Source organism: Babylonia areolata, chromosome 34, assembly GCF_041734735.1.
Source record: "Babylonia areolata isolate BAREFJ2019XMU chromosome 34, ASM4173473v1, whole genome shotgun sequence".
In the NCBI taxonomy this organism is placed as follows: Eukaryota; Metazoa; Mollusca; class Gastropoda; order Neogastropoda; family Buccinidae; genus Babylonia; species Babylonia areolata.
In genome coordinates, this window is record NC_134909.1 from 18441418 (window position 1) to 18456337 (window position 14920).

The 14920-nt window shown below is 44.8% G+C and overlaps 1 protein-coding gene across 4 annotated transcripts in view; it reads left to right on the forward strand.

Annotated features, from left to right (window-relative positions):
• Window positions 1-14920, forward strand: part of LOC143277468 (rho guanine nucleotide exchange factor 11-like) — a 266699-nt gene that overhangs the window by 6025 nt on the left and 245754 nt on the right. For 3 of the 4 annotated variants that reach the window (XM_076582307.1, XM_076582303.1, XM_076582305.1), the window contains exon 1: window positions 12083-12551. The exons of the other annotated variant lie outside the window; for it this stretch is intronic. The gene's annotated coding sequence lies outside the window, so the exon portion shown is untranslated. Of the gene's footprint in view, window positions 1-12082; window positions 12552-14920 lie in introns of those variants that run through there. 4 annotated transcript variants of the gene reach the window in all.

Here is a 14920-nt window from a genome sequence, read left to right on the forward strand (position 1 = left end):
CAAGTGAGTGGATGACTTAAAAAAACTGAATTTGAAAACGAAAGAAACAGTTTAAAGAATTAAGAATGAACTGTTGAGCAGTTTGTGAACTCAGTTTGAACAAGTCTTTCCTTTCATTTATTTTAAAGTTTTTTTTAAGAAAAGAGAAGCTGAACTCCTCATTCACAAAACTTGATGATTAACATGCTCGACGTGAGATAGCAAGCGCTGACACCTGTGTCAGGCATCAGTGATGGAGCTTCTTGGTATTGCTCCCTGACGTGTATGAATTGTGTGTTGCTGTCAGTGTAACTGAGTGCATGATCAGAAAAGTAGCCTCCCTTGTAGCCATTTTTGGATCCCCAAAGGTGTGTGTGGAGTTTAACGACCTACCAGCTCCTGGCACCAACACCCTTAAGGACAAAGCCCCCAAAGCATAAGTTTATACATTAAATATTTATCGGCTGCTGTTACTTCTCTTTTTTGGGGAGTGGGCGGGGTCTGGGTGTGGAGGGTGCCAGATATTTCTGCGTCTTATTTTGGACCTGTTTTGATTGTCACCCTTCAGCTTTGGGAAGTGTTGGTAACATGATCTTTTCCACATGCAGAGATAGTACTGGTAATGTTATTGTCAGTGGTATTTCTTGAGCCTACATAGTGGGAATTTAGTTGACTGACTCAGCGACAGTGACATTTGAGTCCTGTCAGGTTCAAGAAGTGCCTTTCCCATGGATTGAATTCAAATGACCTCTGTTGTGAATTCAAATGACACCTGTTGTGAATTCAAATGACCCCTGTTGTGAATTCAAATGACCCCCTTTGCTATTTTTTAAGGGTTTACATTGCCCCTCATCCCAAACTCCCTCTCTTTATTTTGTTAATTTTCATTAAAAGGTTGTTTTGTTTTTGTCATCAAAATTCGTTAGATTGGTCATTGGTGCTGTTAGCCTGCAATTGTTTAACTCCATTATCATGACAATCAGAAGATTGTTTGAAAAATCTTGTCTTGAAATTTACGGACAAGCTATATTTGATGATAATGAATTTAACAGTTGTATTTGTGTAACTATCAGGGTGGATTTCTGCTACAGAATTTTGCAGAGGACAATAACTCTCATTGCCATGGGTTCTTTTTCAATGCACCAGGTGCATACTGCACACAGGACCTCAGCTTATCGTCTGGTCCGAATGGCTAGACGCACAGGTTGATTTTCCAGTCAAACTTGGGAGAAAGGGCGATTGTGGGAGTTGAACCCAGACCCTCACAGACTCTCTGTATTGGTAGTATTGGTGGATTAGTATCTTAACCATTCTGCGCATCCCTGAAAACCAAGAATAGTTGCTGAAAAGAAAGAATAAAAGGAGGAATACTTGTCAAATCCCTCTCTGTACGACAGCTCTACAAGTGACTGCGGGTGCTTCAGCGCATGCACGCAGAAGCATCAAAGAAAAGATTCAAAGGAGCAGCGCTTCACCAAAGATAACTTAGTGAAAGAACATTAAGTGGCAGCGAGCTATCAACACAGATCTGCTCTACCAGATTAGTTTTGCCATAAACTTCTTTTTCTTATAATTAATGTTTTTTGCTTGGGGCTTTTCTTCACAATGAGCTGGTATCAACTGTTCAGCTGTTCCTCCATGTGTTCAGCTATTTCCTTAGTGTATTTATTTGTATAATAGTTTGTGCAAGTTTGTGTAGTTTTACATGTGCATGTGTATGCTAGTGAATGCATGGATGCGTATGCGTGCATATATATATATATATGCAAGGATGCGTATGCGTGCATATATATATATATATATATATATATATTTGTGTGTGTGTGTGTGTAAAATTGTGTGTTCTCAGAGATAAATGTGAACATTTATTCATGCATGCACATGTATACATCATAATACATGTGTATATTTTATGTACATGTATGTAAACCTCAAAACATGTCAGTAACTCATTCAAAAAGTTCAAACTCCCCTTGAGTAACCTCCAAACATGTCAGTAACTCATTCAAAAAGTTCAAACTCCCCTTGAGTAACCTCAAAACATGTCAGGAACTCATTCAAAAAGTTCAAACTCCCCTTGAGTGGAGCTTGTAGTTGTACCCAAACTACCGGGTCTACCCCCAAAGTGATACACATTTAACCACTGGTTTGAAACCTGTAAGATTACCCCCCACCCCCTTTGATTGTGACCCAGGGAAGACAGATCTATCTTACCCCCCACCCCCCACCCCCCACCCCTGTAATTTCAAACACAAAAGTCAGTGAAAAACCCAGGGTTGGTTTTTTTTTGTTTTGTTTTGTTTTGTTTTGTTTTTGTAACTTGGTGGGATAGGCTGTAGCCCATTTGAGTTCACATTTGGACTCGATGTTGGACACTGTGTCCATGTTCAGTAACAGCACTTTGCTGCAGTTTTGGCAGCCAGACTGGGTGACAGTGAAGACCTGTCTGTCAGCTTATACTTATACTATATAATCCACATTGATTATACATTTCTTTGATTTTTTATTTGTTTGAAAAAAAAAAAAAAAAACCCAAAGAATCTTAGATGATGGTTTAGGTTTTTATAAGTTGTGACAGCCTGGAAAACCACAAGGAGGAAAGTTTTTTTAATTTTACTTCTTTTTTTTCTTCTTTTTTTAATACTATTTTCTATTTTAGGGACTAGGTTCAATTAGCATTGACATTACTCTATGTGTGTGTGTTTGTGTGTGTGTGTGTGAGAGAGAGAGAGAGAGAGGGAATGAATGCTTGTGTTATGTGTTAATGGCGTGTGTGTGTGTACATGATGTGTGTGTGTGTATGACTGTGACTGTGTGCACACATGTGCATGTGTACATATACACGCATATACATTACAGATGTGTAATAGATGTGTTTATGTCAGTACACACACTGGCACATGTGTGTGTGTGTACGCGCGCGTGTGTGTGCATGCATGAGCATGTGTGTGTGTGTGTGTGTGTGTGTGTGTGAGAGAGAGAGAGAGAGGCTGTCCCTGTCCAGATCGCCTGAAGCCAATGTAGAACCCCGACAGCTCAGAGGTAGTCCAGGATCAAAGTCGCACAAGGCTGTCATCAAGTCAGAGAGGAGGGCGTGGGGGGTTGATGGTAGATCCGGGTGGATGGGCTGGAGGGGGGTTTCTGGGGTTACAAAGGGTGTGGGATGACAGGAGAGAGGATAGTACCCAGGGTAGGTGAGGTGGAGAGGTGAAGGCCACTTTGACATCAGCGGTAGGGCCTGGGTGGCTTTCACACCACTGTGGTATGGGTGGAGACTTCTCCATGGCTGGTGTTGCTTTTTGCCTTGGGTTTTTTTTTGTTTGTTTGTTTTTCTGTGTGTCTTGTATTTTGTACAATGGATCAGACTAAAGTTATACTTTGTGGTGTGCATGGTATATGAAGAAGCTGAGTAGTAGTTTCTTTGATGCTGAAGGATTGATTTAAAAAAAAAAAAAAAGTCATCTTCTGTGCATACTGGCCTCTGTGGGTACATGTACCCCTGTACATGAAGAACAATCTGAGTTCAGAGTGTTATGTACATTATACACATTATGAGATCTCAGTATATTTACAGTAATTACACACACACACACACACACACACACACACACACACGCACACACATACAGTGCATACACATGCGTACAGTTACACACACAAATGCATGCATGTACATATGCACATGCACACACACACACACACACACACACACACACACACACACACACACACACACACACACACACACACACATACTGCAGCCTCAAGTCTCCTCTTCCTCAGTGATAGATGTGCAGACAATTTGGACTTGACATATGCAGTCAAACCAGTTAACTATATTTTATATGTTGTGAAGTCAAGGTGAGAGAGTGTGTCCGTCTTATCCCATGTGGAGTCATGTGGATACACAGAAAATGTTAAAATAGACAAAAAGACTGTTGCTGTGCGTACACATACATCATACTCAAAAGCACACATACACACACGCGCGCGCACACACACACACACACACACACACACACACAGACACACAGTGACACACACACACAGTTACTTTTGTGCACAAACACACACGGACACAGAAACAGACACACTATCTCTCTCTCCCTCTCTCTCTCTCTCTCTCTCTCTCACTCTCTCTCTCTCACTCTTCTTCCCACCCACCCCACTCCCGTCCCCACCGTTCTGTGTCTTGTCTTTCCTTACCCTCTCGTCTCAGTATCTTAATAATATGCAACACATACAGACTTGCTTGCTTAGTGACATAACACAGAGAGAGAGAGAGAGAGAGAGGTGTGTGTGTGTGCTGATATTATATTGTAGCCTCAATACGATGGAGAATGTGTCAGTCTCCCCCCCCCCCCCCCAACTCCCCCCTCCCACTCTCCCTTTCTCTCACTCTCTTCCTCTCCCCCCCCCCCCTCTCTCTCTCCTGTCTGTCTCTGTCTCTGGGGGATAGGAGGCGAGACAAAACGAAATAAGGCATATTTTACCAGGGCAATGATAAGCTTGTATACAACGCTTTTTTTTTTTTTCCTTTCTACCCAGGCGTGGGATTGGATAAAAATTAAAAAAAGGGAGGGGGTGGGTAGGGGGAAAAAAAAAACATCGTGGAGAAAAGAACAACGAAAGAAATTAAGATTTTAAGCAAGTGAACAAACAAAACGAGAAACAAAGCAAAGACGAGAAGGGTAGATTGGTATAAAGAGAGAGAGAGAGATGTAGGACTAGTTCTGAGAGCGAGACCGACAGACATGGAGCGAGTTGCATTGTGTGCCAAGCGATGACAGTGACCATGAGTGCTGCGAACAGAAGGAAGGGTTTCAGGGAGGCAGTCGAAAGAAGAAAAGTGCAGCCGCTGGCAATGGCCACGATCCACAGAAAAAGCGCAGGAGCATCCGTTTTGGCACATGTACACACAATGTGCCAGGCTGATGAGGCTTGGCCTGTGAGAGAATAGGTTTTCAACTGAAAAACAAAACAAAAATGCAGTTGTGCGTGTTCGTGTGTGTGTGTGTGTGTGCGCGCGCGCGCGTGTGTGTGTGTTCACGCGTGCATGCAGACAAGTGCACCCTGTGTGTGTGCACGCGCACATACATGTATGCACTGTGGTCATGTGTCTGCTGAGTGTGTAAGGAAGAGGGAGAGAGTGGGTGTATGAATGTGTGTGCGTATGTGCATATGTGTGCATGTGTGTGTTAGTGTGTTAGTGCACATGTATACATGTGTACAAAAAGAGAGGGAGGGAAACTTGCATTTTATTCGTTCACAGACTATTTCTTCTCAAATAGATCCATCTTTGGTTTGGTCAGTCTGAAATATATTTGAAGAAAAACGTCCATCCAGAATTCGGGAAGTTGGGGGGTGTTCTCAGAGATCTCACTGAATGAATCTGGATTGGATTGTAGGTGGGAAGTTGCCAGAAGGTCATCGGCAGACCTTGTATATTGTAGTCACTCTGGCCACCACCTGTCAAGTTGGAGATGCGGAAAAAGGAGGCTTCTTAAAATCTGCTGGCATTTTCTCCACCCAGGAAGACTCCCAGAATTCTTGTGCAGATTCAGTTGTGAGGGAAGCTGGTCCCATCTGTATGGCGGAAGGTACCATCGAGCAGAGGTAAACAGTCCTGCTGGCAGGTCGTTCAAGTTCAGCAGGAAGAGGTTGGGTCCTTGGACTTAACCTTGGAGGAACCCCTAAGTCTGCTGGAATGAAGTGGGAACTCCATCTGCTGACAAACCGCACCTGCCCCTTGTCCAGAAGAAAGTTGCTGATCTGTATTTAGGAGCTTGCCAGTTATGTATCAAAGTGTTTTGAGTTGAGATCTTGCTTCACTTTGTCAAAAGCACTGGAGAAGTCTATAAGAATTTATCATCGTCATGTCCTGCTGACTAAGTCTTTATAGCGCGTCTTCTGCCTCGTCCACAAACCCAGAGGGACGACCCTGGCGTAAAGCCATGTGATTTGCTGGCTGTTGTTTTCGTGTGGCGTGGTGGTGGTGGTGGTGGTGGTGGGTGGGGTGGGGTGGGGTGTGAGTGGTGGAGGTGGTGATGACAGGCTGTCCACCACATGTATCTCAGCCTCAGCGTGAGGGCAGCGGGCGTGGACGATCACGCTTCACTCCCCATCCACCCCCTGCATGTCACGCCTGGGTGACTTCTGTCCTCCCCCCTCCTCCTCAGCCCCCACCACCGTCCACCTCCCCTTCTCCTGGATATATATCCCACACCCTCCCCAAGTTCCCAGCTCACGCCCCTCTTCCCGCTCTCCCTTACAAACATCACCCTTTAAGTGTTGGTCAAGGTGGAAGATGTAACTGTGCTGCAGTGTACTTGCTCACTGTTTTGTCGGTCTTTGCGTGTGTCAGTGGGTAACATATATTTAACATATTTATATACCTTTTTATTTCGTGTCTCGTGATCTGTCCTGGTCTGCCCCACCCCCCTCTCTCTCTGGTGTGTGTGTGTGTGTGTGTGTGTGTGTGTGTGTGTGCTTGCTTGCTTGCGCGCGCGTACACTTGCAGTATCGCCAGTTATCACTGTGTATCGTCGCACCCTCTGGTAAACTGTACGTTCTGGTCTCTTTCTGTCTCGGTGTGTTTGTGTGACTGCCTGTCTGTTCCGTTCTCTCTCTCTCTCTCTCTCTCTCTCTCTCTCTCTCTCTCTGTGTGGTGTGTGTGTGTGTGTCTGCCGGAGTCTGTGTGTCTGTTCAGCATCCAGTCTTTACTTTTCACGACTGTGTGTCTGTCTCTCCTCGCGCCCATCTCCCTCAGCACTGCTACTTCAGTCCGCCCTCTTCCCCCTGTGCCCCTTCGGTGTCTTCACTCGAAATTACAGCGTCCTGCACTTTTCTCTCTTTCAGCAACTCTGTGTGTGTGTGTGTGTGTGTGTGTGTGTGTGTGTGTGTGTGTGTGTACCCCCTTACTGTACACGTACACGTTTCTTCTCCCTGCGCTCTCCCTTCGTATCGTTCCTTCAGCACCCCCCCCCCCCTCCTCCTCCCCCACCTTTCCTCTAACAGTGGTTTCCTGTCCCTTCACGCTGCAGCCAGTGGCTTTTTTTGAGTGGAGCACTTCAACTGTGTGTCACGGGAATAGCATCAGCACGTCTATAGTTAGCTTCCTAGGAGCGGCGAGTTGGGCTGACCTGGGTGAAGATGTTGCCACGCCAGTTTTGGCCCAGGATTACTTTTTTTTCCCCCCCTCTCTAAGTCAAGTTCAACTCAGTTTCAGTTTCAGTGTAAGTTTCTTAAGCTGGCGTCACTGCGTTCGGACAAATCCATAAACGCTACACCGCATCTGCGAGGCAGGTGCTTGACCAGCAGCAGTAAGAGCCATAAGTCCAGATCATGACTGTGACCCCCACCTTATGTGGTGTACTTCTGCCCGGAATGACCATCTCAGAAGGGCGGGGAATCGGAAGGGGACCCAGCCAACACATGTATACTCTTCACCAAACAGTTGGTATGGCCAGTGTAAATAACTATTATTTTCTATTAGTACATGAAATATGTTACATTTTCATGTGCTCCACAGGGTTTCCTGAGATAAACATGTCTTGTTTTGGCTTGTCTTATCTGTCATTGAGACCACTTGAACAACACATGCTTAAAATGGACATTGAGAATGCATTCTTTTATGTTTGGGGTCCCAAGAGTTTAAACTAAATAATCTTCTGAATGCAGCCAGTTTTTATGTTGGAGACTGGAAGGTGTAACTCAAATTCTCTGAACGGGAGTGTGGTGCTCAAATGATAGAGCTATGCTGGCACCCTAAAGTCTTTCCTTGTTCTGTTTCAGATAAATTTATTCTGTTTTAGTAATGCCGCTGACATCAAATGATCAATCATTAATTTTTGATAACTATTTTCACATTATTATTTGGGAATTTTGGGGGGTTGATATGGATACTTCAGACATACACACTCAGACAAACATGTAACATTTAACATTTTGGGGATTCCCAAGAAGATGAAGAGAGAAAAGATAAATATGTTTACTCAGTAAGTTTGTGCATCAGCTCCAGAATTGCCTCAATCATTTTATATCATTTTATTTTAAAGAAAAGAACATGACCCACATGGACTTGTCAGGTAAAGAGCGGAATGTGGGGTCCACTGTTGCTGGTCTGGTTTACTGCTGGTGGCCAGATTTACTACTGCTGGTGGCCAGATTTACTACTGCTGGTGGCCAGATTTACTACTGCTGGTGGCCAGATTTACTGCTGTGATGGGCACAGTTGTTTTGTGCTGCCACAGTGAATCATTTGGTGTGGGGCTGATCTGTGTCCAGTGCTGGGCTGTGATGATGAGTGGGAAGGATGTTTCACACCTGTGCTGTCCCAGTCTGTTCCGACAGAAAGGTGGGGAGAGGACAGTTTGGGGCTGGTGTTTTTGAAAGGCTTGTGAGGTTGTGTGCGTGTGTGTGTGTGTGCGTGCATGTGCGTTTTTGTGTTTGTGTGTGCATGTTTGTGTGTGTGTGCGCATCCTCGCGTTTGTGTGTGTGTGTGTGTGCGCGCGCACATGCAAAGCCTGTCCTGTGTATGTGAGGGGTTTGTAAACTATATGCATGGTATATTTTACATTTCTTTTGTAGCAATACATCCATGGAAACATACACATATATTTCCATGCATTGCTACACTTTCTTTGGAGGGGGTGGGGTGAGGGGCGTCTCCATGCATATATCAATTTTTCTGTTGCACTGGTATCATACAAACACAATGTGTCCAAGATTAAATAATAACAGTAAAAAAAGAAATGTTTCTTGACTCTGCCAAGCACAATCAAGACATGGAACTATTCAGTGGGTGTTCCCCTGCCAAGTCTCTCCCGGACTGCACAGAACATTAGTTCCTTCCATTTTTTTTTTTTTTTTTTTTTTTTAAATTTAATTTCTTCGCTTTGTGTGTGTGTGTGTGTGTGTCACGGATTATTTGGAACATACTCATCTTCATGCCGAGCCTTTCTGTTAGGTGGCTGTACAGAGGGAACACACAAAAGAGTGAACAGCTATATACAGGAAACATGTATTCCAAACATTGTACAGCTGTGTAGAAGGAGCACAACAAACATAGTACAGCTGTGTAGAGGGAGCACAACAAACATTGTACAGCTGTGTAGAGGGAGCACAACAAACATCGTACAGCTGTGTAGAGGGAACACAACAAACATTGTACAGCTGTGTAGAGGGAGCACAACAAACATTGCACAGCTGTGTAGAGGGAGCACAACAAACATTGTACAGCTGTGTAGAGGGAGCACAACAAACATCGTACAGCTGTGTAGAGGGAACACAACAAACATTGTACAGCTGTGTAGAGGGAGGGAACACAACAAACATTGTACAGCTGTGTAGAGGGAACACAAACATTGTACAGCTGTGTAGAGGGAACACAACAAACATTGTACAGCTGTGTAGAGGGAGGGAACACAACAAACATTGTACAGCTGTGTAGAGGGAACACAACAAACATTGTACAGCTGTGTAGAGGGAGGGAACACAACAAACATTGTACAGCTGTGTAGAGGGAACACAAACATTGTACAGCTGTGTAGAGGGAACACAACAAACATTGCACAGCTGTGTAGAGGGAGGGAACACAACAAACATTGTACAGCTGTGTAGAGGGAACACAAACATTGTACAGCTGTGTAGAGGGAACACAACAAACATTGTACAGCTGTGTAGACGGAGTACAACAAACATTGTACAGCTGTGTAGAGGGAACACAACAAACATTGTACAGCTGTGTAGAGGGAACACAACAAACATTGTACAGCTGTGAAGAGGGAACACAGCAAACAATGTACAGCTGTGCAGAGGGAGGGAACACAACAAACATTGTACAGCTGTGAAGAGGGAACACAACAAACATTGTACAGCTGTGTAGAGGGAACACAACAAACATTGTACAGCTGTGTAGAGGGAACTCAACAATGTACAGCTGTGAAGAGGGAACATAACCAACAATGTACAGCTGTGAAGAGGGAACACAGCAAACATTGTACAGCTGCGTAGAGGGAGCACAACAAACATTGCACAGCTGTGAAGAGGGAGGGAACACAACAAACATTGTACAGCAGTGTAGAGGGAGGGAACACAACAAACATTGTACAGCTGTGTAGAGGCAGCATAACATTGTACAGCAGTGTAGAGGGAGCACAACATTGTACAGCAGTGTAGAGGGAGCACAGCATTGTACAGCAGTGTAGAGGGAGCACAACATTGTACAGCAGTGTAGAGGGAGCACAACATTGCACAGCTGTGAAGAGGGAACACAACAAACATAATCGAGCTGTGTAGAGGGAACACAATAAACAGTGTAAGCTGTGTAGAAGGAACACAACAAACATTGTACAGCAGTGTAGAGGGAGCACATTGTACAGCAGTGTAGAGGGAGGGAACACAACAAACATTGTCTGTGCAGCTGTTGTGATTGTCAGGCTGAATCAAGTAGAGCTCTGGCCCCAGGAAGATTACAACAGCTGAACTGGGCCAATGGCAGGGTTGCCATATTGCCTCAGACCAGTGTTAATTAGGCAGGGTGGTGGTGAATTAAGTACTGGGGTGGTAGGTTATTAAGCAGTTACAGTCATGTCCACGCCCACCCCAGGTGATTGGCCAGCAACAGGAATAGCCTCCCTGCTGGAGAGTCTTATGTCACACTGACATCATCTGAATAACATCACATGAGAGGAGACACCAGAAGGCAGCATTGTTGTATGTTGGGAGACATCAGGGAATGCAAGTCATCCTCAGCCAGTGGTCTGGTTTCGGTGGTCAGGGTTCAATCCACACACCCCCAAGCCCTCTCCACCTCCCACCCCAAGCCCTCTGCTGGCCTGATGTTGTGTGTTTGGGGAAGGCACTTCAATCAGATTTTCTTCACTTCACCCGGGTGTGAATGGGTATGAGGTGTGAATGGGTACGGGACTTTGTCGGGAAAGGTTGAAAAGACGGAAGGTAAGGATTGGGCCCCGCCTTCCTAAATCGAGTACAGTAGATATGAATTCAATGCCCTGATGGCTGTAAAAGGCTATGGGACTATTGACCTGCTATAAATCATATATATATATATATTTTTTTTTTTTTTTTTTCACATCAAGAAATATTTATAGATATGGAAATCTTTGCCTCTCTCTCTCTCTCTCTCTCTCTCTCCATATATATATATATATATAGTACAATAGTATTTCTGTGTTACCAGAGTGAGGTCTGTGTGTCTGCCAGGCAGAACCAGGGATATACCATAATCATACTGAGTAGGCAAGTCTCCTGTCATGCACACAGATTGACACGTCCAAGAAAATGTTTTATTATGGGATGCAAATAAGCGAAAAGGGCTCTGAGTCTGGGTATAATGTTGCTAGTCCCGATTAATTTTTATCCCAGCTTTTGCATCACTTACTCTCACCTTCACCCAAATGGTGTGTGCCCCTGTCATTGAATGTGTGCACCTGTCATTGATTGGGTATTGGAAACCACAAGACTGGAGGATCCAGTAATGTCCATGGATCCATCCAAATCACAGCATGGCCAGTGCGCCCTAAGAATTCTGTCCCTGGCAGATCAGGCATGGGAAAGAAGACTTGGCCTGTCACACCATTTTAAAGGCTTCCCAAAGCCAAATGGTTTCTGGTGATCTGATAGGCCAGATCTGGCGGAAGAAAGGAGTCTTGGGGGCAAATCTGATTAGAGGGGACACAAATTATGGCACACGTGAGCGGTGGGGGCTTTCTGGGGCTTGGGATAGGGTGGAGAAATGGAAGGGGTGTATGGTGAAGTGCATTTCTTGTTTTTCCCCCAACTCTCACATCTTTTTTTCTTTCTTTTTTTTTAACCCACCTCCAGCCAACTTGTTCTGTAGGCTATCACGAACGGCATCAACAATGACAAGTGTGTAGTTAACTCCACCCCACAGACGTCTATCTAGTAGTTGGGGAGTGAGTGCTGAGACTCGACTGCTGTGCTTCTGGCTGGCTGTCTGCCTTGTACGTTTTTTCTCCCCGTCTGCCGTGTGTCGAGGCAAGCGTTGGCTGGATACCCCTTCTCCTTTCTTCCAGTCTACCTGTTTGTGAGTGGCGGAGCGTGTCGTCCGCCGCACGATCAGCATCGCTTGGCTGAAGTCACCTGAAAGGAGAACGCGGATCGGGGAAAAGGGAGTGAGAAGAAGAAAGTGGGATTTTCTTTATTATCCATTATGACCAAATCTCGTTTATTTTTGCGGCGCCGGGAGACTTGATGGCGCAGCAGACGACACTTTGAGCAAGGCGACTTGTATGGGAAAGTGCCGTTTTGAGGAGTTTGTTGTGTCTGCGCTGTCTTGTGTGCGTGTGTGATTTATTTTATTTTATTTTATTTATTTTATTTTATTTTTTTTGTGGGGGGTGCTTGTGGTGCCAGCTGGCTTGGCTTACGTGAATGTATTGGATATGATTCGCATCTTGAAGCTGAAAAGGAAAATTCCTGAAGGGGTGTTGTTTGTGAAATCTGGACCATTGTGTGAAAACGTGACTGCGATGAACATTATGTGTTGAGGGTCTTCAGTGGCTGTGGATAGCAAAATATTGTTTGTGGTGATTTCATTTACTTCTCTCAAAACTGGTTGGTGTTTTTTTAATACATGTGAAAAAAGTGTGTAGTGCTGTTATTCAGTTTATTTTGGAATGTTAAAAAAAGCAAGAAGGAAAACAGATGCATGGATTTAATCATGTTAACTGGTGGCTGTTCTCCTCTGTGTAAATAAGGGGTTATTTATTTTGTGTGAAAGAGCTGACATTGCAGCTGCTAATGCGAAGGAGTGTTAACTCTCTCTCTCTCTCTCTCTCCGCCCCCACTCATTCTCTCAGTCTCTGTCTTAGTCATGATTGAGACAAGGGTGTGTGTGTGTGTGTGCAGGGGGACATGCTTAGGGTGGATAGGGTTGCGTGTCACTCCTATTTTGGGTGATTTCTGCGCATGAAGTGGGAGCACATACATGTACACAGCTTGTGAGCCTGTCGCTCACCATATTTTCTTCTTTCTTTAAAAAAAAAATAGTGGAAAAAAAAAAAGAAGCAAACAACAACAACGCTACAAGGGGTGGCAGAAGCTTGAGAAAATGTGGAGTTCATGTATAAACACACAGGCTTGGTTTGATTTAAATATGAGGTGATTTTATTACAGGTACTATGAGTTCATAATGATGGCGAAACAGATAAAGAGCAGTTATATCATAACTCATGGCATGGTAGAAATTAGCATGAAGGGTATTGGACAATTACTGACAAGATTCTTGACCAGATTGTCTGGCAATGTGGTCTGAAGAAAAAAATCCATGGCATAGTTTGCATACACATTACATATTAAACCTTTTGACTCCGGGGTGCTTTGAAAGGGTGGTATAGTTGCGCATAATATTGAGTTGTAATCATTGCTTTTGGTTGTCGCACAGATTTGTAATTGATATATTCCAAAGAAAACGATTGGAAAGAAAGTTCTGGTAAAGTGAGTGAACTAGTCTGGAAACTTCTTAGTTTTCTCCTTCTGCTCCTCCTCTATTCCATGCCCCACCCCCCCCCACCCCTCACACCCCCACACCTCCAGCATGAAGTACAAATTTTCATAGTGTGTTAAAACAAACAAAAAATAAACACAAAGGTGGTATTGATTATGTTCATAATACTTTTCGTTTTTTTCTTCTTCTTTTTTTTTTTTTAGATACTTTTTAAATGAAATGTTCTCTGAGTTCAGAGAGGTTGTCTTGGATAAAAGATTGATAAATGTAGTATTCATAGGGGTATGTGAAATTACTGATTGTAATGCCCTTCCTGCCATAGCTCTGTAGTCTCAACATCCATGTCTGCTTGCTCTGTTTTCCCACCAATGTCTGTCTGTCCCAGCATTTGTCAGTCCCTGTCTGTCTTGACCAGCCCCCCCCCCCCGCCCCCCTCTCTCTCTGTCTCTGTCTCTCTCTCTGAGTCCGTCTCACTCTTGTCATTGGGTCCCCCATTTAATATTCTCTCCCTCTCCCTTCATGTCTCCTCCCCAGACTCTTTGTTTTACCTCTGTGTGTTTCTGCCCTTGTAATGCCAAAAGTACAGTTGATGCTGAAAAAGACGCCCCCACACCCACCCCCACCCCGCACCCCCTTCCCCCTCTCTCTACCCTTCCCCCTCTCCCCTCACTCTCACTCCACCAGACTGTTTTCTCAAAAGTGTTTGTGTGCTCATGTAATATATTAGGAGCCTGACACTTGAAACATAAAACCTCTCTCTTTTTGACCTGTCTCCCTCTCCCACCCACCCCTCTCTCTCTCTTATCATCTGTGACTGAATCAGTCTGCCCCCTGCCCCCATCCCCCCCCCCCCCTCTCTCTCTCTCTCTCTCTCACAGTCTTACTTTTTTTTACCCATTCCCACATGTTATTTATATAGTGTTTGTGTACTACAGCTAGGATACCAAGTTCTGCCACTGTAACAGTTGATGGTGAAACACACCACCTTACGTTGTGAGAGTCACCTTAGCTCCAGATTCTTCTGTGGAATCAGCCATGAGATGGGTCAGAGTGTAGCTCTGGGGGTGTGGGGTGAAATAGTTTTTTGGGGGATGGAGGGCAGGAGGAAGGAGGTAAGGGCAGGGGATGGGGGTGGGGTGGTGGGGGTGGGGTGTTAGGTAATGGTGGGAGGGCAGTGGGGTGGTGGTGTGGAATGTTGGTGAATTACTCCCTTTCCTGGAACTGGGTTGGTTGTTTCCAGTCTGTAGAAATCACAGGTTTTCTTTGGGGGGAAACAGTTTCTTTTTTGGAGGGGGGTGAGTGGGGGGGGTGGCGGGGGGGGGGGGGGGTGAGGGGGGGGGGGGTAACAGCTGCATGTGTAAGGCATAGATCTATGGTTAACAGATTTGTTTTGTTCTGTTCTGTCTTGCTTTCTTGAGTCTGTTTCTGGCTATGCGTGCGCATGTGAGC